Below are 24,175 nucleotides of genomic sequence, written 5' to 3'. Positions count from 1 at the left end.
TGGTCCAAGATCTTGTCTCAAGTCTCCTACGTTACTCTTAACACCCAAGGCTCTGGGCCTTTCCGACTGTGGGCAGGGCAGGCCCTCTGTCCACATCACTCCCTCAGCTCCGCCCTGCGCATTTCCTAGTCAGAGGCTCGGAGGGGGCCTGAGTAGCCTGGTAACCTGACTCCTGAGGCTGTCTCCCACCATTTCTCTATGGGCGTCCTTCCCCAGTCCCCAACCCCAAGCCCCAGTCGGGAGGGGGCGTGTTTAGAACCAGATTCATCAGGGCCTTGCCTTGCCCATCCCTCAGGGTCCAGCCCCTTGCTTTCTTCGGGCTGTTTGCAGAAACCTTACGCCCTCGGGGCACCAGGCCAGCCTGCTCCGTTTAAACACGCACCACACCCACACCGTACTCATCTCCTCCACCAGGTGCTTCACTTGACCACCTGCTGCCTCACTCGGCCACCTGCTCAGAATACTCCAGGCCCCCTGGGCCGCAGGCTTTCCTGGGTGTCTCCGCTGAGACTGACTTTCAGGCCCCCCTGATCCCAAGGCCCCGTGGGTCAGGCCTCCCTCGTGACTGGGCTATGTTACCCCCCACGTCCGCCAGGGGCCAGTCGGAGTGTAGGTCAGAGGAGGGGCCTCCGAGCTGCAGGCAACCGCGGTCGGAAGTTCGGGGCTGCACGTGGGCTCCCGAGCACGCGAGCCGAGAGGCTGCCCGCGGGGCTCACCACGCGCGTCCTCACGGAGCCCAGGGCGGCGGGGGGAGGCGGCCAGGCCCAGGGAGCCCGGCGTGCAGCTCGGGAGAAGGCCGGCTGCTTTCACACAGACGCCGTTGGACCGCGGAGGGCCGCTTCCCGAGGTGGGCGGTAGCTAGCTGCTAGAAGGCGCTTCCAGGTGAGAGGGCGGCGGGAGGCCTGAGCCACCACCACTTCCTCTACTTTTCTGAGTGTGCCTCCTCGACCTCCTGTCCTGGGTCTCCTCCATTTCCTGCCCCTTGAAGGAGGAGGAGAGGGGGAGTCTGGCCACCTACTTACCTGGGGGGCAGGCAAGGCCCCTGGTGCGTGTCCAGGGCCCTGAGAGTTGTGGAAGGACTTACCCGCGGAGCCCTTGCCCTGCCCTTCCTAGAAGCGGAAGGACGTGTGAGTTCACAACAGCACCCAGGAGTCGGAGGGCACTGGTTCGAATCCCGCGTCCTCCACTTAACTAGCTGTGGCAAGCAGCAGGCGAGGTGGTCAACATCTTTGTACTTCACCTTTCCCCCGTGAGACGTGAATGTGCGAAATGAGAATAATCCTGCCTACTTGGTGAAGTTACTGTGCGAGCACTAAATGAGATTATATATAGATTTATAAATACGGCACATATTATGTACCCGTATAATGCAGAAGCAGGACAGGAATGAGTCATATGACCGCTCTCGATTGTTTTCAATTGTTTTCCTGTTATTAATGACCTTCCTTTTATGTCGGTGAAGTGGGGGATTGTCCTCAGTCCACAGGAATGGCTCTTCCTTTCCTGCCGGCATCTCAGGGGATACCTACCTATGCTATTTCAGAGGTCAATGGTCCTGCCTGTGTCTGAGACTCTAGCTGTCTATAGCAATAGCTTCAGTTTACCGAAAGCTCGCTCGTGGAGACAAGGACCTTTTTCACCCTCAGGCCCTGTGGTCAAGCAGGTGAAGTACCCCTAGAGAAGGAGGAGAGCAGGCTGGCAAGGAGGGGCAGTGGGGAGCTATTTAAGATGATAGAGCAAGAGCATCATTGAAATAATCAAATGTCAGCACAACAGGATTAAAATTTTTTGAGGGTGGAGATGTATTGGCTACGTATCCTTGACGTATTGGGGTCAAGGATACAAACATGGTGCTCTTAGGCTTTGGTTGTGGGACCATGTTGTTTTCACTGACCCACCGTCCCTCCCCCACCCTCAGCACCAAATGGTTTTTGGGAACCACGCACCATTTACTGTCCTTCCATGTCATCCAGGTGAAAATGACCTCACATGTCCCCACCTCCAGGTCCAGGGCGGGTACGTGACCCAGGCTTGGCCAACCAGTCATAGTGATTGGTTGGGAGGTAAGGTCTTTGTCCAGGGAGGGTCAGTGAGAGTCAGCACTGGGACTTTTGCTTAAAGAGATACTCTTTCTTCAGTGGAATTGCGAACCTGAGAAGGTGTAAGCTGACTGCAGTGGTGGCCATCTTTGTCACTGCCTGGGCCGAGTCTGTGTGCCTGAGAACAAAGCCAACAGAGAGAAGTAGCAGATCCGAGAGGTGGGAAGACACCTAGATTTCTTATTGCCCGTGCTGAGCACGAGGAACTAGCCATTCCTGAAGATGTAGAGCTTCACAATGGGAGCCAACATTACCTTTTTAAAGGCAGCTTGGATTGAGTTTCTGTTAATGGCAGCCAAAAGGGTTCTGACTAATTCATCTTTCTATTTATTTTTTATTTTGATGAAAAATTTGCAATTTTTACATTGTGGCATAAAAACAGAACTCTGACATGTTTGACAACATATTTTTGACAGTTCTGTCTATTTCTGACAAAGGCGTGCCGGGAAGTTGTGGGAACACATCCCCTGTGTCTGTCCCCCTCCTTTGATTCAGAGCTACATAAATGTATGCTAATGATCTTCTGATGATGGCAATCAGGACTGTGCTCCAAGGAGATTTTAGCAGTCAGGAGTCGGATCAGAGTAGGGAGAGACAAGAGGTAGAAAAGACTTCTCAGGAGGCCGATTTCATGATTCAAATGAGAAGTAATGAGGATTTTCACGAGGTGGCAGCCACAGAAATAGGAAGGGAAGACCCCGCAGAGGCTGGATTTTCATGGTGTGGCCAAAGATTAGAGAGTAAAGGAGTAAAAAATAAAGTGTTTTCATCTACAAGGCGCTGCAGGAACTGACCCCCACTTCCTGCATTGTTCCTGGTCTCTCTCTTACTACTCTTTCTCTTGCCAGTCTGTCCAGTGACTCTGGCTTCTGAATTCACTGTGGCCTCCGCTTGACACACTCTTACTCCAGGTAGTCCATGGTTCATTCTTCACTTCCTTCAAGGCTCCACTCAGATGAGATTGCATCAGAAAGATTTCCCTGGGGGGCTCAGTCGGGTAAGCGGTTAAGCGTCTGCTCTGGGTGTGGCTCAGGTCATGATCTCATGGGTCCTGAGATGGAGCAGACCCCCTCCCATCTGGTTCCACACTCGGGCGGGGGGGTCTGCTTGAGCTGCTGAGGATTCTCTCCCTCTGCCCCTCCACCCCCCCCCCCAATATGTAGGAGCGCATGCTCTCTCTTGCTCATGTAAATATATAAATCTTTTATAAAAAAATAAGAGAGAAAGGCTTCCCGGAAGTCCCTCCGAACTGGTCTGTAATTGTGGCTCCCGTCCTCAGCATGCCTTACACCTGCTAATCTTTCTCCACGGTACATAGTCCCCCATTGACGAGATATCTATTTCCTTTCTGTCTCCCTTGACCGGGACGCCGCTCCATGAAGGCAGTGACTTTTGTTCACTGCTGAGTCCCCAGAACCTAGGACAGAATCTGGCACAAAATAGGTACTCAGTGAATGTAAATCAATACATCTTGAACCACAGGGACAAGGATGTGGTGTTGACAAGAACAGGAACAGTGAGAGATGAGTGTGGCCAGGGTGGGTGGAGTGGAGGAGTGAGGTAGTGAGTCAGTTCAGACCCCGTGGAACTTAAAGTTCGACGTGCAAACAGCAATGTCAGAGTGGTGGTTGAAGTGCTGGTCTGGAGCTCAGGAGAAGCCAGAGGTGGGAATGTAGGGAGGAATTTTGCTTCAAAGGCTGGCGGCTACCGTGGAGTCAGGGAAATCTCTGAAGAAGCCATGAAGAGAGGGATGAGACCTGGGGACAGAGCCCTAGAGAGGACGGAAGGGACCAAGTAGTCTTGGTTTGCCCAGGAGTTCCCTAATTTAACAACTAAAAGTCTAGGTGTGCCTGGATGGCTCAGTCAGTTAAGGTCTGCCTTTGGCTCAGGTCATGATTCCAGGGTCCTGGGATCGAGTCCTGCATCGGGCTTCCTGCTCAGTGGGGAGCCTGCTTCTCCCTCTCCTTCTGCTGCTCCCCCTGCGTGTGCTCTCACTGTGTGTCTCTCTCTCTGTTGAATAAATAAATAAAATCTTAAAAAAACAAACAAAGAAACAAAAACCTAAAAGTTTAGCTTGAGGACCCCCTCAGTCTCAGGCAAACTGCAATAGTTGGTCACCCTAAGAAGGCCCTTCCCTTAAGGTAGAAGGAGGGGAAGGACAGGTTGGAAAAGATAGAGGAAAAGCAGCCTGGAACTTCCTTGTAGAACTCAAGGAGGGGTGGGGTCTGGTAAGGACAAGTCTCCCTTCTCCCCTTCCTCCTCCTCCAGTTTGGTTTTGCCCTTCTGAGCCCAGGAAGGCTGCATTACCTCTGGGCTTCCCCCCACCCCACCTCTCAGCAGAATTTGATGGCTTCCTGGTAAGGTGGGGAATTTGGTTTGGTTCCAGGGCTGGGGCCCCAGCTCCAACCAACTGGAGTAAGTATGGACCCTTAAATTCTGGTGTCTGGGGGCTTAAGTGGTGCCCTGGGTAAGTAGTTCTAAGTCAGTGATCATCTTCTGCTGTGCCTGGAGGGAGTTAAGAGGGTAAACAGCTCTGCATTTGCCTAGCCACTGTGGCTAAGGAAACAGGAAGCTGCCTCTCGTCTTGTAAACAACACCGGCCAAGATTAGTAGCACTTGTAAGGTGCCCCTCTTAGCAGTGGGCACTGAATTGTGCCCAGAATTAACTTGCAAGTGAGAAAAATGGTTGCTGGGTACACAGAAACACAAAAGAACCCTAAGGGGCATTTTCAAACCTCTCTCTGAATTTGGTAGTAGAGTGATTCCTGAACCAGGTGTTTGGAGCCCTGGTTATTCACAATAACCAAGAGCAAATGAGACAATAAATCAGAAAGTACCTTAAGCTATGTAATTTAATTAAACAATTAAAATTGTGTAATTATTTTAAATAATTACACAAGTACAAGGTCTTATCACTGGGCCTGGCTCGAAATAAAGGAACTGTCTAGAGAAAACATGGTCCCTGTCTTTAGAGAACTTTATGGTTTACCTGTAGAGGAAGGGTATATACCAAACGTATGATAAGAACTTAACTATATTTACAAAGCAGTATATGAGGAAGTGGAAATAAATGTTGTGTCAACTCCCTGACTCCCTCACCCCCTCCTAGCTCTCTAACCTACAACACACATATCTACCTTCCTAAAGAGCATGGAGAAAAGTGCCCTAATCCATCCAGGCCAGACAGAGAACAGTAGTGTTTCCAGCCACCTTTCTTTAGCCACAGACCCGCTCTGGGAAGAAAGGGTCATGAATGTGCCAAGACTGAGTTTAAACACATTGCCTAGAAAGTTAATTAGTAACTATGTATAGGTCAGCTATTGGAGGCTAATGCTGCAGGAGGTTTTGTGGAGGTCTAAAAGAAGGTCCCTCCCCCTTCACTGGAGTGAGAAAACTAAGGTCCCCCAAACAAGCTCCCATGTTACTAGGTGTTAATGTTAGTTATAAGTGCAATAAAATTCTAAAAAAGGGAAACATTAGTATTTTAAGCAGACTGTGTGTTTCATGGAGGGTGGGCCATGAACTGGACAGACTGTCAAGACAGAAGGAAACTTGGTGAGTCGGTATAAAAGAATGAATGAGAGTGGCATTTGGAAAAACGGGCAAGACCTCCTGCCGAGATCCAGCTTCTGAAGGAACGGAAAGTGTTTTTATTGTTCCTTCAAAATATGGATTGCTTTTGGGAGTAATAAAAAACAATACAAAACCATGGTTCTTAAGAAATTAAAGGACTTAGAGAACCTGGCACTTAGGCATTGAAAACCCCAAGTCCTTCTGGGATAGGAAGGTCCGCTGTGCTAGGAAGAAGGTAGCACTGGCTCCTGCTTAAAGCCAATGATGTCAACACCGAGCTCACAGCACGGAGACCACCACTGCTGCCACTCCCTGAAGCTTTAGGTGTTCGCCAAAGGCACCACTGTGGCCCGTTGATGTTGTCTTGTGCTTCGGTGCTAGGCCACCTCATGGGGCTATTGCTTCCTAGGATGGGAATCCACCGGCCGCAGTTGTGTCTATGACCCTGTCCCCTTGGCTCTGCAAATGGAGGAGTATTTCATACCTTCTTCCGGTTCTCCCCAAAGTGCTGTTTGTGTACCCCCAATTTCTTAAGGAAATTTTATGTGACTTGCCTACTTCAGCTCTTTGCCACTCCAGCCCTCTCTCCTTAGGACTTCGTCGTACCCACGGGATGCCGGATGGGAACAATCTGGGAGACGTACCCCAGCTGTTACTCAAAACCACTCCTTTCCCCAGAAGTCAAGGGCATTATCATCAGGGGCAGCTTGTGTTTGCCAGTGTCTCCCTTAGAAAGAGACCTTCCTCACTGGCCCCTTGTCCCTCATATGCACAGATTCCTGGTAGGCCTCCCCACTGGTTCTCAGAGAAGCCTGGACATGGCAGGGCCCCAGCGTGGAGGAAAAATGGACACTAAAAATCAGAAGCATCACTTTCTTGGGACCTTCAGAACTGAGCAACAGAAAATTAGTGCTGCCATGTCAATAGAAGAACCTCTTGGATGAAGAGAAAAAAAAAAAATTGGGGGGTGGGGACACTGACTGAGAAGATTGTTTAAATGCAGAGGTAGAAAGCCCTAGCCCTTGAGAACAGATGGGCGAAACTGCACCAAAACCAGTAACAAAGGACTTATCCGCAGAGCTGGCCTCTGTGACCAGTGACTGCTGAGCCTCTGAGGGCCTGGAGGAGGCCCCCTCGGGGGCTGTTTGATAAAGCAAGAGCAGTCTGCTAGGAACTTCTCAGGACACTATCTCTAATCTTCAAACAACCTTGTGTTACTGGAAAAAAACACCTGCCCACACCCACTCCCTCCCCTACTCGGGCACACAGGGCCTGGGAGGCAAAGAGCCTGGTCTCAGAGCGAATGTTATCCGGGGCCACTTCTGTAGTTCGGATGGCGCTTTTGCACATGTTAAGGGAGAGTGGCTCTTGCAAGGAGGGACTGGAGAGAGGTGGATTGGGTGCGTAAGATGACAGGAAGAATCTATGTCTCCTCTTAAGGATGGGAGCAGAGAAGAAAGAGGGCAGAAGAGAAAGAAGAGGAGGTCTGTGAACATGGTAGGCGACCGAAGCCCAAAGCGTGGAAGAAGCCTGGGGACCAAGAGACTCAGAGAAATGATATTCATTTTTGAGTACCCTTGACTGGCTGTAAATCCCTCCATGCTCTGTTCAAAGGCTTTGGGTGTGTGAATTTTTCTCGAAACTAAGGAAAGGGTTGAGCTTCACGACTAGATCCACAGGGCACAGGTCTGAAGCAGCGTATGCAGCACATTTGTAAACATTTTCGATGTCATTAGAGTCACTTCAGAAGCAACCTTTTAAAATTTATGCACAATATAGCTGTTCCTTAATTTTCTTAACTCTATAAAATTGAGCATTATGGGTGTTTCCAGCCTTGTTTTGCTTGTTCATACATTTTTTTTTTTTTCCACTCAGCAGCAGTGTAACCATCCCCAAATAGTATCAGGTAATCCAGACTAAGAAGGATTCTCAAATTCTTGAAAGACTGACTGTGCAAATGAACAAGGGCCAGACTGTATGTCAAACCTGAACTCTGACCCCCAACCCTCTATAGCAACCAGCCCAGGAAGCTAAAACACAGCCTCTGTAGCAATCCACCCATCATCACCCACTTACCTAAATGTTGCCTAAGCTTCCAACTCAGGACCAACCCGAGGAAGCCAAATGTACTCTCTGAATCAGTCACACAATGTGCCTTCCTTCTAGAAGGTTAGCCCGCCTCCAGCTCCCCTACGCCAACAACCTCCAGCCAGCGCACACCTGAAGCCCTCTCTATTTTTCATTATGTGGCTTTCCTACTCCCCTACTTGTCTTTGAGCCTCTGCCAAAAACAAGTGTCGGTGGCTGAGCTCATTGCCACAGCCGGCTCTACATAAACAGCCTCTGCTTGTCCCATCCAGGGGGGCCTTTGTGCCCACACTCCTCTCAAGGCTTGTGTCAGGCTAACCTGGCAGACACTGGACCCAGAGGAACGTCACAGACAAAAACGTTCCAGCAGAGCTTTTTCCACCCTGAGCCACTGGAAAATACCTGACTATTTCGAGAAGGATATCTAAGAGGAAAACCCTGCCTCCACACCCCACACATACCGATCAGACAGAAGGCCCCGGAGCCCAGGGTCTTCCTTGACTATGAGTGCCTGTGAGGACCCAGCAGCCGCAGCAGCAGCAAGAAGCCATAGAAAAGAAATCAGCTGCTGAGTTCAAATCGCTCCAGTCTGTTACACCTGCCACGTCGCCGGGCCATGGTGCCGTGCCAATGACCACAGCAAGCACTGAAGTCACTTTTCAAAACACGGTCAAACAAACTCCATCAGGGCCAGCCAGGTGTTAAAACACTCAGACGAAATTGTCAAAGCAAAGAATTATGTGCCAGTAAACAGAAGTCTGGGCTCCCGTTAAGCAATCGCCTGGGTGGCAGCCTGCAGATGAACCCTTTGTGGGTAGACGGGCCCGCCGCCGCGTCCGTGCAACAGGGCTAAAGAGAGGGCAAGATGGCACGGGGTGGGAGCGCCCGGGCATGGGATTCAGTCAGACCGAAACTGGGTGGTTTTCTGTACTGCCACTCCCGGGCCACCACAACTTTGGGGGCTGTGGGCGATGCTGTCAACTCAGATTATGTGGAAGGCAGCTGGAGGTGTTTCACATTCGTTCTCGAGCCCTTGGCCAGCATTCACACCGTCCCCCCGAACCACTGGGAAACTGACAGAGGTTTCCTGACACCACTGCAGACGCTTCCATTCTGGGCTCCCAGGGAAACTTCTGAAAAGCTCCTTTTCAGCCCAGCATTCTGAGAAACGATGAGGCTAAAATTGGAATAGGCTTGTAAAGTCTATTAAGCACCATTTATAAAACCCACATGGTTTGATCTCGGCAAACCTTCCAAAATGGTATTATCATTATCATGATCCCTTTTCCGAGGCTCAGAGAGTTTAACGGAGTCGTCCAAGATCACACAGCTAGGAAGGTAGCCAGCCAGAGCTCCTCTGACTCCAAGCGCCAAGAGGAGTACCTTGGCAGTGGGAGGCGGTGGGATGTCCAGCTCTCACTAGAGCCCGAGGTGTTTGCCCTAAGCTTCCTGATACTGTGGAGGGTGGTGAGTTTGAGGCAGCTGTGGGGTGGGGTTTGCAAAGCTCACAGGGAAGCTGGGGCTGGAAATAGCCTCTGGGTTCTCTTCAAGCCCCAGATGGGGAGGGCCTAAGTGAAAGCACTGTTCTGGTATTTTAATGGAACAAAAAGCAGGAAATACAAGGAGTTAGCTAGTTGCTGGAATGGCCCCTAACATACACTTTAACTATAAGGAACTAGTCATTTCCTGGACATAAAAGAAGGTTTAAGAAAAAAGTGACTGCGAAGGCTCCGCTCCCAGCCACCGGCCCAGCCAGCTGCAAAGGAAGCAAATGAGTTTCTATAGATGGAATCCTTTGTTTCAGTAGGGTTAATTGTGGCTACTCTGTAACCTGGGGGTGGGAGGGGGCAGCTAACACCTTGATGCTTCCCTCAGGGCAGTACCTCTGGAGGAAAGACAGGCTGTGGGGACTCTGGAGGAACTCACTTAGAAGAAAGGTCATAGATAGAGGATGCCAAATGTTAACTAACTGGAGAAATTGGGGGATCAAGTCAGATGTTGTGAAGGGTAAGGAGCCTGTGAATCTGGGAAAGAAAGGACATTTTCCTGCAAAGAGTTTCCCCTCCTTATTCTGTTTTCATGCCACACTGAGGTCATAAGACCAAGTGATAATAAATTCCACCCCCAGCTGAAGTAGGAATGCCCAGGGTAGCAACGAGCCTGTGCAGTCTGTCCTGGCTGAGTGCAGAGGTGCCTAGGGAGGGGCAGGCGTGGTTCCCTGCGCCTCCTGAGGCCAGAACCACTGTCCACCACTGTGGGGAGTGAGAGCCTCCAGGGGGCTGAGAAGGTGGAGATCCTACCTAGTTGCTCCCTTGCAGTCTCTGCACAATCGTCTCCCACCAGGTACTCACACCGAGGGCAGCCTGTCCCTCAAAGAGGTGCCAGCAGGGACAGCACACGCATTTGGATTGATTCTGTACGTGCTTTCCTTCTAAGTCCCCCAGAACACGCTCCCTCAGGGCGCTAGTTTCCCCGCTTGCCTGGGAATAAGAGAGAACAAGGAGCTGGGAGTGGAGGAAGCCATCCTTCTGCCTTTCTCATTCTCCAGTCCTCTGCTCTTCTAGTAGACTGTGCCCTATGAGTGGCACCTTCCTGCTGATCAGTGACCTTTTGTGTGACACCAGCATCAGGGCGCTGGGCAGTGTGGGGGTGATGGCCACCAGAGGCCCAGGTCGGGCAAGGAGATCTCTCTGTGCCGTCCTCGCAGGACTAAACCATGCGCTTCACGGACTGCTTGGGATGCTTGGGCTGGGACTGAGTTTTGACCTGAAAACTTTTGAAATGTTTGTGAAGAGAATAGAAGACACATGGCAAATCACAGCAAACCCGGATTTTAGAGAGTCCATGCCCGAACCTGGGGTTTAGCAAGAGGCAAGACTTGGATAACAGCTTTAGGGCAGATAGTTACTTAGTTCTGGGAAAACCAATGAAATGGTCCATTTAATTATGCAAATGTGGAGATACAGTGGTAAGGGAGAAGTGCTCTGGGTGGTAAAGTGAATGAGGGTTTTATGCTGGAGTCTGATAGAGGTCTCTGTTATGCTTCTTTAGGAAAAACTGGATTTGTTGAGAAAAGACTCCTTGCTCATCCAGGCTGATGCCCCAGTGAAGCTTGCCTAGTTTTTGTACAGCTCATCGTAGATGAAGGACCTGCTCTTGCCAGGGCTTTGTGAGTACCATGGGGACAAGCAACACGGAATCAGGGAGAGTCTATGTGGGGCTTAGTGCCTCAGTCTGCTCCGGTGTCTCCAAGGAGAGACCCTGTTGGTCAGGACCCTGGCATTCTCATGATGGGCACCACAAGCAACGAGGCCCTGTGGAGGGCGTTCTCTAGAACCAAACATTTACTAGGCGGGACATAGGAGTTTTTATCCTAACTCTATGGCCCCCTCAGAGGTCGTGAATAGAATTCAGAGACTTTATTTTATGTTTTTGAATGAAAAAAAAAACGTTATTTTTTTACTACTTTTTTATTAACTTCTTATTTTTTTATTTTTACTAACTTCTAAATGAGTTTAACATTTTCTTCACTAACGATGTAGGCCATCAACTGCGGTAATACTTGCGGAACTTGTGTCTGTCACCAATAGAAATCATAGATATTTCTTATCACTTTACTGTTGCTCTTACCTTGAAATATTTTTTCTGCTCATCGCAGCTTCCAAATTAGTAATTATTAGACTTGCCATTAGAACTTGGCAGGATTAAACTACCTTCTAGTTGGGATTAGGTAATCGATCATTTGTAGGTGGCTTAAACTAGAGCAGACTGAATCTCGGCTTGGAACTTCCCAAAGGGCGTGAGGTACTGAGCTGTTTGGGCAAAGGTGCAAGTGCTGACCCAGTATTTCCAGCCAGTGCACCCACCCTGAACACAACTCATTCTGCCAGTGAAAACTAGTATCAGACATTTCATATGCAAATCAACAAGCCCTCTGCTAATGTAGATAAGGATAGTTGAAATTGTTGTGCGACCCTTCTCTTGTTAGAGTCTTCTTTGCTTAGAGTTCTGTTTAGAGTCTTTCACAGGTATTCATCTCCGAAGAGTGACTCTCCTTTAGAGGATGCCAAATGTTAATTAACTGTTCCTACGGTGTAGATGACACATATATCATATTAACTATGCTGAGGTCTTAAAGTAAGTGACAGCAGTATGACACAAATCAAGGCTGACCCAGAAGTTTGGTAGAAATTGTAGGTTATCTGGCACCCAGTGAATGTTCGTGTTTCTCTTGGATAGCTAAACATCAAACTTTCCCATGAATTTACAGTTGAAACCATGTGGGGGACAGCACTAGGTATATGGGCTCCCATACTTACCTACTGAACCCCCGGGTCCTAGGTGGATTGTCTCCAGGTCAAGCTTAGCAAACTATAATGCCAGGTCATTAGAAACGAGTTTCCTGGGGCATCTGGGTGGCTCAGTCAGTTAAGCATCTGCCTTCGGCTCAGGTCATGATCCTGGGATCCTGGGAATGAGTCCTGTATCCAGCTCCTTGCTTAGCAGGGAGCCTGCTTCTCCCTCTGCCTGCCTTTCCCCCTGCTTGTGCTCATTCTCTCTCTCTCTCTCTCTGACAAACAAGTAAATAAAATCTTAAAAAAAAAAAAGTTTCCTTAAAGTAGAAGATCATTGCTGCATCCATTTGTCCTTTCTTTGGAAAGAAGCAGCCTGTTTCACAGAAAGTCAGCAGATAAATGCAGAATGGTTGCCTCACCCTGCTCTCAGCTCTGTATGGCAAGTGTCCCATTCCCAAAGGTGCTAGGTCTGGCCAAACGCAAACACAAGCACCACTGGACTGGGGTTGGAGCCGAGGCGCTGAATCCAGGAGCAGGGCGTGCTAGCCTTCATCACCCTCGGCATCATTTTCAAATGCGAAGAGGCTCAGTGCCTTTTAGCAAACAGGGCTACAGGATTCAGTTTTCTCCCTTTTAAAATGGAACTACTCTTTGGCCAGAAAGAAAAAGTTATTTAAAACCTTAGCGTTATTAATGCAGGAAAGGACTGCAAAGAGCATTTGGTCCAAGTTCCCCATTTAACAGATGAGGAAACAAAAGCCAAGAGAGACACCTTAATAGCTACATAGCTGGCGTGCTGACCAGTCTGAGACGCAAAGGTCTAGTCCCTATTGAGATGAGGCAGTGGGAGATGAAGAAATGCAATCTTCAGAGTAAGCACGCAGGCTCTGTACTGGCAATAACAACTCAGAGAACGCACCGGGGAAGATAGCTCACTTGTCATAGCCGCAAAAAATGATAACATTCTCTAGGTAGATGTCTTCTTCACATCATCCACAAAAATAAATTCTGGTTGGATTAAGGATCTAGACATAAAGAAACAAACAAAACCAACAGTAAGAACAACAAAACCCCCAAAAAACAATAAAAGTTCCAGAAGAAAAGAAAGGAGACTATTTTCATCATCTTCGGTTGGAATGAATAGCTTCCTAAGCAAGACAAGGAACCCTAAATCATAAACGGAAAGATCGACAGATATGACTGAATAAAATTAAAGGCCACTGTAAACACTTGGTCAGATCCCGAGGTCTGCAGTTGGGCCCCATCAGATGCCTCTAGCCTGAGGCCCGCCTGGGGCTTCCCCACGCCTGGGGACTACCTGCCACACCACGGGACTGGGACAAGGTGCATGGAATCGAGTATCAGCGAAACAACATCAAACGCAAACGCAAACATCACTGGACTGGGGTTGGAGCACGCATTCCGGCGTCCGGGGAGCACACGTTCCAGAGTCCCGGGAGCACACGTTCCGGAGTCCTAGGAGCACCCATTCCGGAGTCCCGCGAGCACGCATTCCGGAGTCCAGTCATCGTTCACCGCACGCACCAAGGCCGTCAGTCACTGAGCCATAGAGGAGCGCGACGCTGTCAGTGGGACCCCTATTAAAGCGTTTCTCTTTCCTGGGACCTCTCCTGCTGCTGTTTTTGTGGGGAGCAGGGACAACTCAGACATGAGTGCTCCTCAAATTGCGGGGTTGGCCCAGGGGGAGAAGTCTGGGGCTGGACTGACAGTGGAAGTAAGAAGTCAGACCTTGCGTAGTCCTTTTCTATGACTTTGAATTAGGAAGAATTTCGAACATCTGGCAGCGGTCCAAGGACCAGTACAATGCACCCTGTGTACCCAGTAAACATCCCTGACCACCAAGTACCCACAACCCACCTGCCCCCCCTCCTGTGTTTGTTTTTCGTTTTGAAGCAAATCTCAGAAGTTGAATTATTTCCTCTGTATTTCAGAATGCATCTCTCCAAGAAAAGGGCTCTTTAAAACATAATCAGAAAACTTTTCACACCTAAAAAAATGGTTAACAATTCCTTAATACCATTGTCTAATAAGTATTAAAATAAAAAAAAAAACCCTATAAACAAAGGCAAATGGAAAGCAGCAGATTAAGAGAAAATGTTCATAGCATACACATAACAAGCAAAGGGTTGGTATCCACAATATATAAAAAATTTCAACAAATCAATATACAAAAGTACAAATAAGTCAACAGAACAGCAGACAAAAGATGGGAGCCGAACTGGTCTATCTCATAAGGAACACAAAACATCACTGAGCATATGAACAGATACTTTTAGGGAAACAGATTTTAATTGTGGTTTTCAGACCACACTCAGTTTCAGAACCATTCAGACAAGAGTATTAAATCATAGGCAAGGGATGGTCTTCAAAGAAATGGGCTTTCTAGAAAACTGAAAAGGTGTAGGCAGAGCTCTTGTTCAGATAGACCTAGCCTTGCTAAGTTTATTTCAAAAACCAAGAAAGCCCACGATTGATACACCTTCCTTTAGACAGAAATAGGGCTTGTGTGTACAAAGGTCACAAGAACCCTGACTATAGTAAGGTTAAGGCATAATAAGACTGGAATGTTTCCACATCTGACTCGACTGTCTTTGTAGACATACTGTACCCACTTCGAGGCCTGGGGGCCAGTGAAAGCTGTGCTGAGACGTCCACCTTTGCTCAGGGCAGCCACACCACCACTGCTAATATTTTGCATCATTGGCTAATGAAATCCAGGCCTTAATTTATCCTGCATTAAGTGTGTGTGTTTTTTCCCAACCCCTAATAACCACCTGAAATGCTGCCACATGTATCTTAAATAATCTAAGAAACACAAATTAAAAGATGATACATCTATTTTTGTCTAATCAGAAAAAAAATACTTCTTTTTTTTTTTTTTTTAAAGATTTTATTTATTTATTCGACAGAGATAGAGACAGCCAGCGAGAGAGGGAACACAAGCAGGGGGAGTGGGAGAGGAAGAAGCAGGCTCATAGCAGAGGAGCCTGATGTGGGGCTCGATCCCAGTTCGCCAGGATCACGCCCTGAGCCGAAGGCAGACGCTTAACCGCTGTGCCACCCAGGCGCCCCAGAAAAAAAATACTTCTTATACCTAGTTTGGCAAGAAGTGGGGTAAAGTGTATGCCGACAAACAGCTGGTGAGGATATTATTAATAAAGCCATTTTGGGGGCCAGTTTAGCATTATCTCTTAAATACCGAATGCGTGGGTCCCTTTAACCTAGCAGCGCACACGGTTAATCCACATGGATCAATATGCTATTGCAGTTATTTTTATTGAAAATCAGGGGCGCCTGGGTGGCTCAGTCATTGGGTGTCTGCTTTCGGCTCAGGGCGTGATCCCAGAGTCCTGGGATGGAGCCCCACATCCGGCTCCTCCGCTGGGAGCCTGCTTCTTCTTCTCCCACTCTCCCTACTGTGTTCCCTCTCTCACTGGCTGTCTCTCTCTCTCTGTCAAATAAATAAATAAAATCTTTAAAAAAAAAAAAAGAAGAAGAAAATCAGAAACAACTTAAGTGGTCATTAATAAGAAAATGATTACATAAACTAGAGCCTATTCATGCTATCTTTATGTTTTTTTGGGAGCAGATCTTGTGACTAGGATTTGGGCACAAGATGTTTGGGAAGCATAAGTAGAGGAATGGGGAAGACATCAGGGAAGCGCAGAGAGCCAATAAAGGCTTTGTTGTGAAGCCTGCAATCCTGGGAGCAGCTAGAGTTTAACCTTTCAGGGAAATTGAATAAACAGTGCAAAGCACACACCTCGGAAATATCCGAGCCAAGGGGCCAAGGAACTGGGGTATTTATACTCCTACAACTTTTAGGTGTTGTTAAAGCCTGTTTCCCACAGGGACGTTAATTCCCAAGTACTTGCCACCAACTGTCCGAGGGAGAGTTGGTTTTTGTGGCTGGAGGGAGCTCTCCAAGAAAGATGAGGCACTGGCCATTGGAAGCCAGGCTGTTCTGTGTGGAAGTGATAAGGGTTTCTGGGCGGATATGAGCAAAACATTGACAGTGTCTGTGACATATGCTGACAAATACAAAGAGGCCATTAAAAAGAATAAGACAAACCGAGGAGCAAATAAATATATATTGTACGTTCCCGCTTTTGAAATAAAAATACATATCACATTGTCCACAGTGGTTACCTCTAAGGACAGCAGAGTAGAGGATGGATTTTAATTTTTTATTTTATATGTGTTGTCAGTTTTACAACAAGCCCGTAGAGTACTTTTAAAATTAAAGGAAACAAAGAGGAAAACAAAATCGGGAAATTCATTCATGAGGAAACAAGAATAAAGCTGAAGAAACTGAAAAAGAGTATATAGATAGGACCAAACAATACATTTTAATTCAGTCCCTCAACAAATTTTTATCAAATGCGTTCTGTGTGGCAGGCTCCATATTAGATACTGGCTAAAGTAGCCAACAAATACTTTGCCAACTGATGTGCTAAACTCACTGATCTGAGTATCTACCTGTCACAAATTCTTGACACTGGAGGAAAATTAGTTCCTTTTTTCTTAAAACATCCATGCCATTTCCAAAGGTTCTGAAGCTAAATATTTATGCTTTTCAGGGGTTTCTGGAGGTGGTTCATTTAAAAAGGAGGAAAACACAGAGCTTCAGAACACATGTGGATATGCTTTACAAAGTTAAAAGCACGAATACATAGTAAACTGTTATTTTTTTCATATGCATCCTGAACAGAAGGGAAGTGTTTGTTGACAAACACACAGGGTAGTGGCTCCTTCACTCACCTGAGAATTTGAACTGTATTTCCCAGGTACATGCCTCTTATACTAGATTGTGATGCTATTGGAGTCAGAAAACACTTTTCTGCAAAAAAGACTATATCTCCTTTCCCCAAATCCTGAGACACCAACTCTATGGAAAAGGGGAATATACTAGAGAGCCAGGCGATGCCTCCCACCCTCAGCAGCAACGCGGGCCCGGGTACCTCTTTCCTCACAGTGACCCCCTTCATCTCATCCCCCAAGTGAGGTACTGTCATCTCGCTTGCGGGTGACCAGAAAGGCCCTCTGTGGTCAACACATGTGACCGGGTAAGAGAAGAAACAAACCTTTTCTCACGCGATTTTCAGCCTCGTTTTGGAACCAACAAGATCAGAAAACTCTCCAGTGTTTTGAGAACCACGAATCAAAGCCTTTGTTTGACATTTTCTCCAGCTCATCCTCCAATTATTTCAAAGTGTTTATTCACACCTGGCAGCCGGGTAGGAGGGGGAGCATGAAAGCCATATGCAGAGATTTGCAGCCTTCACTTTCATGACAAAGCTCCCCCCCCCCCCCCCCCCCCCCCCGTGAAGAGGTGATGAATTCAGCTATTTCAGGAGCAAGGACATGGATGGTACCCTGGCTCAGCTCTGAGGCCCTGTCTAGAGTTCCCAACAATATCGAGAAGAAAGGAAACTAGAAGTTGAGAAGCAAATCCCTCAATAGAGTTCATGAACTTGCCAATGCTTGATTAGCTCCTTTATAGATCTACCGTCCACTTGGGGTAGGACAGCCAGGGTACGGGGTTTGAAAGGACAGAGGATTTGGTTCTGGTCACAGCTCGGCCACATATTAGCTGAGTGACCTTGGGCAAGCCATTAATTCAGCAAGCATTTATTGAGGGCTTTATCTTTGGAAATTACGAAGATGAAAGACACGGTTTCTGCCTTCAGGGAGCACACAGAACACTGAGTAGAAAATGATATATAAGCAAATAACTGTATCAGAGTCTGATAAATGCCAAGATGGAGGTCCCGTGAGGAGAGCCTGACGGGGTGTTCTCCCAACTTCTCTAGGTTTCTGTCGTCCTGCTAGGAAATAGGGAGGTTTTATGTATTTGGGAGGGGAGCTATTATATCGGAGGCGCCCTGCGTTCCAAGTGAAACCCCTTTAGTGACCTGCACCCATCTCTCGATGTTCAGGACCCTTGAGAGAAAAGCTCTTGCCTCTCCCTGCTTCTGCCTCAGTTTCCCATGCACACTACATCCTTTCTTGGCGATTCATGTGATCCAGATGTGACTGTCTGCAAATGTGCTAAACAGAGGGGGCTGAGGTGTACTGGATTGCCGGAAGCTACAGCCGCTGAAGGAGAAGAGGGCAAACTCAGCTGGGGCAGGACAGAGGACAAGGAGAGGAGAGATCAGAAGGGAGGGAACCAGAAAAGCTGGAGGCAAACTAAACCAGTTTTCACAAGAATCCCAGGAGTCTGACCTGTGCCCAGACAAGAACAAAAGAAATGCCTTGATGGTTCTAGGTGTTCAGGACTGCTTGACTTGTCAGGAGGATGAAGAAAACCCACCAGAACTGTCTCCTTTTAGCAGCCAGATTTATTTACCAAGAGTTCTATCTTCTAAGAGGGTAAAATCAAGTTGATATTAGGACTTGAACACAGACTTCTTGTATAATTAGGGAAATTATACCAGTGCTTTCAAAGGCATATATGCTTTCCTTCAAAGACCAATCTAAAACTCTGCATTTCCCATTCATTAATGTCCCCATCACTCATTCACCAGAGCTGGGCACTGAGGGGAATTCAGAATTGCAGAAGACTCAGCTCCTGCCTTCAGTTTTCTTCTAGAAAATGTTTGTTGAGCATCCACTATATGTCAGGACGGAATCCATAGTAGAATTCAAAACTAGAGCACAATTTCTTACCTCAAGGAGCTTCTGGTCTAGTTAATTTGGTAATAAAGTGTCTTCCCATATTCTAAACATTGACTGGAACAGATATTATATATTTTTCTTTCCTGTGATTTTTTAAAAAGATTTTATTTCATTATGTATTTGAGATAGCAAGAGTGAGAGCAAGAGAGAGCGTGTGCACGAGTGGGGGGGAGGGGCAGAGGCAAGGAGCCCACCTCTGAGCTCCATCCCAGAGTCCTGGGATCATGACCTGAGCGGAAGGCAGATGCTTAACCGACTGAGCCACCCAGGTGCCCTCTTTCCTGTAATTCTGTCAGTTTTCTGGCCCTTCTTGGGAGAATAAATCCTCTGAATTTATTCTAGAAGCTTGCCAGTTCAGCTCTGAGCTCAGTGTTTATGACTGAGAGAGGAAAAAAATGGTCTGTTTCCGTATCTCTCTCCTACAGGTTTAACAATGCACCTGGCTGGATCAGAACATCCACTTTGTTCTCCAAATGAAGTGTTACACACACTGAGTCATTTTTCTGGCTTTTTAAAAAGCTCAATTCAACCTTCCAATTTCCCACCTTTCTCTTCCACCTGCTTTGTTTAATAATTAGGCTATTTAATAAATGCTTTTCATGAGAAGGAGGGGGAGGAAGATAGCGATTGTTAGGGTTTACAAGTCCCTGGGGGAATACAGCCGCTGCCTCTGCCAGAGTCATCACATTCTGGGTTGTTCCCTGGACATCTTGCTGAGTGAAAGGGCCAGAGGCCTTTCCTGCTTCAGGGCCCAGGCCTGACTGACCTGGGGTCATTCTGTCTCCAGCGGCCCTGCCAAGGAACCCGGTGCGGCTCCTGTCTCTCAGCCTCCTTGTTGCTCCTGCCCCCAGTTTACCTTTCATCTTACTCGGAGCTTCTACTAACAGCACATAAGCACTGCTTTTCAAGTGCATCCTGGGTTCGGAAAATCGAGATCAGATTAGACTGGGAGTAGGCAAAGAAACAACTCCAGGCCCGCCTGTGACGATCCAGATGACTCAGGAGGCCCCACTGGAAAAAGCACAGCTCAGTAGGAGGGCACCCCCGGCAGAGAGGTGGGGAGGGCCTACCCGTAGACAAGAGGGAGATGGAGACAGAGAGATAGGGACAGAGCCAGAGACAGGGAAAGACAATGGGGGGAGGGGTGGGTGTTTAAGTGCTTCAGGCTACACAACCTGGGGACAAGAGCACTGGTTTTGGAATCATAGACATGTGGGTTCAGGTTCCCACTAGCTATATGACCTTAGGCAAGGGACTTACCTTCTCTAGCTTCCATTTCCCCATCTATAAAATGGAGCTAATAATACCTATCTTGCACAGTCATTGAGAAAACTAGTAATAAAATGTCAAGTTACGTGCATGCAACAGGCACACAGTAAGTGGTAGCTGTAGTTATTTATTGAGTACCTTATTTTTTTTTAAAGAGAGAGAGAGCATATGCAGGTGAGGGAGGGATGAGGGAAGGGACAGAGGGAGAGGGAGAGAGAGAATCTTAAGCAGGCTCCACACTCAGCTTGGAGCCCACCTCGGGGCTTGATCTCATGACCCTGACATCATGACGTGAGCAGAAATCAATGCTTAACCACCTAAGCGCCCTATTGTGTACTTTTTATGTATTAGATACTTAGCTAGGTTTGGGGGCTGTGGGTAGGAAGTATGCTGTTGACAAGTAGGATTGATGAGTGAATGGCCCTAGGGGCTTTCTCTGGGGTGGCCTGGCAATGGGCTAGCTCCCTCTTCTCCAACAGGAGGGGCTGGCTGTACCCAACCTCAATTTCCCATGGGACTAGGAGTCCTCAAGGCCTCTAGCTGGACATTTCAAGCAGTTCCTTAAGCAGTGGGCCCCTAAACTCATACTGCTTAGTATCTGAACCCCAAAATACTCCTCCCTTTGCCCCCTACCCAGAAAAGCTCCTCTCAAGCTGACCTATGAAAAGGAAGACCAACAAGGGATTTCTCCTCAGGAGCACTGCCCTCTGGTATGTCCAGCTGCATCCCAACCTGACCCTGCCTCTCTGGCAGAACCAGGGAGAACGGAGACCTGCATACCTGCCCCTTTCTTGAGTTTCACCTGTACCAGTGATGCTACTAGTACTGAGTCCTTTGCCAGAGCAGAAAGGTAGCCTCTTTCTAGAAAACAAAAACTCTCATGCTATGTGATGAGTACTATGATAGACTTATTTCACATGGTCTGATTGGGGTGCAGAGGAGAGGCATCTAATTGCCTTTTGGAGAAGGTGTTCCTTGAGCTAACTGTGAAGGCATAGTTGGCTTGCCAGATGTTGGGTGTTCATGGGGAGGGACATTCGGTTTAAAGAAAATAGGATATACAAAGCATGGAGGCAAGAGAGAAACTCTAAGTTCTGTTTGCTCAGAGTTGCATGAGAAGTGATGTGATCAGAGACGATGCTGGGAAGGTAGACAAGGCTTTGAGGGTTGTGCTGAGAATTTGGAATTTATTTTGGAGGTGATGGAGAGCCACCAAAGTACTTGAGGCAGATGTGCATTTTGGAAGGACCATTTTGCAAGGCTACGTGTGGCATGGTTTCGGAGGAGCAAGGCTAGAGGCAGCTGCCATGACCCAGGGAAGAGGTGTTGGTTGCTCCAATGCAGGTGGAGCAAGGGGAATACAGGAGGGACCACGTGAGAAAGAGGATTCTAGACATAGCATGTCAAAACGATAACAGAATTTAGTAATCTTTAATTCTTTCTTTTATAGCTGAGGAAATTGAGGACCAAAGAGACTACACACGTCTGCAAATTGAATCTCCTTGCACCCAAACCTTCTTTTTTCTAAGGAATCTCCCAGATGGTTAGGAAGACTGTCTTGTTTTTCAGGGTCCACTTCTCTAGGTACGTTATTCTTGGTCTTTGGAAGTATATGGGTGGGGGAGGGGCAGGGGACTTCTAGTGAAAATTACATTAGAAAAGAAAGGGAGCCATTTGGGGGAGTCTTTTTCCTTCGTCTAGTGGTCTCTCAAAGCATCCTTCTTTTTAGAGTGATGTGGGGTTTATTTGCAGAACCTCAACCTCTAGTGTGTTCATTTGTTTGTAGGAGAATTGACAAACACACCCAATTTATTCATACTTGCAGATGCCACAGGAGTGACCCTACAATGTACACAAAGAGACAGAAATTCAATCTGGTGCAGTGACCGTGGGATACCGACAAAATCTGATTGGTCACCCGGTGTGCTTCTGAGCTGTGACAAGCAGCGATTCATCATTTCTATAGAGCAAAGCTTGAGGTATGTCCATGAAATACCCCTCCGATATAGCTATTATTACTCGCATTGAACAGAGAGGGAAACCGAAGCCCAGAGAGCTTACGATTGTGCCTTTGGACACATGTAAGTAAGCAGCAGTGCTGCTGTCCAAATGCAAAAGGGCCAGACTCGAATGCCCTATTCTTCCTGCTAGCATTACCTCCCTGGGAAGGGCACAGGACTTGCCATCATTTTCTGTGTCTGCTCTAACATGTGCAAGCCTGGGGCTGTCTGCTAAGCTGGCCCGAGAAAACGTGTGTAAAGCTTGATGCTTTTGACCCTCTGACTCGGACATGACCCGACCGCCTTTGGATGAGTCTGAGCTGTTGTCAGGGACAGAAGATAACCTTCTCGGACAGCACAGCTCTCATGCCAGCCCTGGGCAAGCATTGGGTTTGTATAAGGCCAGGGGGACAAAACTACTGGAGTGGGGTCCTCGCCTTCCTGTCAGAGTCCTTCTCTCTTCTAAGGCCTGTCTTCCAAATGCAGCACACCCTAGACCTTTAAACATGATGACCACCTTTCTTCCCTTGAGTGAGGGTGAGAAAAAGAAATGTTCACACTAATTTGCTATCCTCTTTCTTTTTTCACCCCAGATTATCTATTATTCTATTGACCTACCTACCTATTATTGAGGTATAATTGATATATAACATTATATTAGTTTCAGGTATATAACGTAATGATTTGATATTGGAGTACGTTGTGGAGTGAGCACCACAAAAAGCTTTTTTCTTAAATGTTCCTTATTATAATGTTTAATTATAAAATATTATGTAATATGAGTGTTATAAATATGTAACAAATAACATAAAAATAATGCTCCACAAAAAATATTTGTGTATGTGAGTATAGGTACACAAATAAAGCTATCTCTATACATATATAGCCATACCCATATTTTTTTTGCATAAATGGGTTCACACTGTACAAACTATCTTGTAATTTTTTTCAGTTGTCAAATAAACTGATATTCTTCATAAGATAATACTGCAGGGTTTCCTTGACTGCACGTTCTGGAGAACTTCGGTACATCCACTGTTTCCTGATAGGCTCATGATAGTCACTCACCCTGATGAGGTTTGTGTACAACAGGGTCAAATAAAGTCATGTGTCCAAGGGTGTTTTACAAACTGTAGGGTGCTGTACTAACGATAATGATGTCAAAATATCATATGTGGTGTGAGGACTACGTTTATGCAGAAGTAGATCGGATGCTTCTCATAATGTTCTTGCGTCATGGCTGAGGAGACGTGTCTGCACTTTGGATGGGGGAAGGGCAGACGCTGCGGTTGACAACATGGTTGGTCCTGCCTGCTGTCAAGACCCCACCAAGGAAGGAGCCTGTAAAGCCTCTGGCTGCCTCTATCTGTTGCTGTCCCTCAAACCACCCAGGTGATTAATCTGAGGAGATTTTCTAAACATATCTGTTAAACCACAAGCCCATAGTCACAATGGGAGCAGGGAATCCTCCCAATTTCCCCTGGGAGCCCAGAATCTGAGGGCAGCCTTCACTGCCACACAAGGAGAGTTGACTTGGTGGAAAACATGGGAGCCAATGCAGCATCTTCTTAACTTCTTAAAACATCACTTGAAAAACTCCAAATCTCCTTTAGGTTCAATCAAACACTTTTCTTCTCTCGGCCTCCAGCTGACAGCTTGAACAAAACCAAATTGGTGGTTGGCTGGTTGGGTTTTTTTTTTTTTTTTTTCACCTAATGACAAGCCTGTCTTAGAACTAGTCGGTCATTCTTCAGCTCCCAATACTGTGTGTCTATAGATAAACAGGCATATATATTATCTACTTTTGTTTACTTCTCCCCAAATGGAAGTCCATTAATTTCCCAATATAGTTTATAGAATGACTTGCCTGTTGCCAATGCTGAGAGGATATATTAATCCTTAGTCCTGAAATGTTTAAGTTAGAAAATAATGGGAAACAGAAGAAATAGAAGGACCAAGATGACTCATTTATCTCAGATGTTCACCCTAAACTACTTCAGAAATACCAGCAATGAATTAAAACCAGAATTCCAGAGGAATGACCTAAATCACACTTCACCAGAGAGTCTTTAGTTCCTCAGCAGAAATAGCACTTTATGTCTAGGATGGAGGAGCTTGATGATGTCTTGAGTCAAGTAGCATGAACTTA

At 47.1% G+C, this 24,175-nt stretch overlaps 1 long non-coding RNA gene across 1 annotated transcript; it reads left to right on the top strand.

Moving 5' to 3' along the window:
* Nucleotides 1-469: 469 nt before the first annotated feature.
* LOC123000379 (uncharacterized) lies at nucleotides 470-22,635 on the top strand. The gene is made up of 4 exons (XR_006408340.2): nucleotides 470-882; nucleotides 10,812-10,929; nucleotides 21,477-21,610; nucleotides 21,852-22,635. It is a non-coding gene; the product is annotated as an uncharacterized LOC123000379 (long non-coding RNA).
* The last annotated feature ends 1,540 nt before the right edge of the window (nucleotides 22,636-24,175 follow it).

The sequence above is a fragment of the Ursus arctos genome, unplaced genomic scaffold (assembly GCF_023065955.2).
Source record: "Ursus arctos isolate Adak ecotype North America unplaced genomic scaffold, UrsArc2.0 scaffold_25, whole genome shotgun sequence".
Lineage (NCBI taxonomy): Eukaryota > Metazoa > Chordata > Mammalia > Carnivora > Ursidae > Ursus > Ursus arctos.
This window is presented reverse-complemented; position numbering and strand designations above follow the sequence as displayed.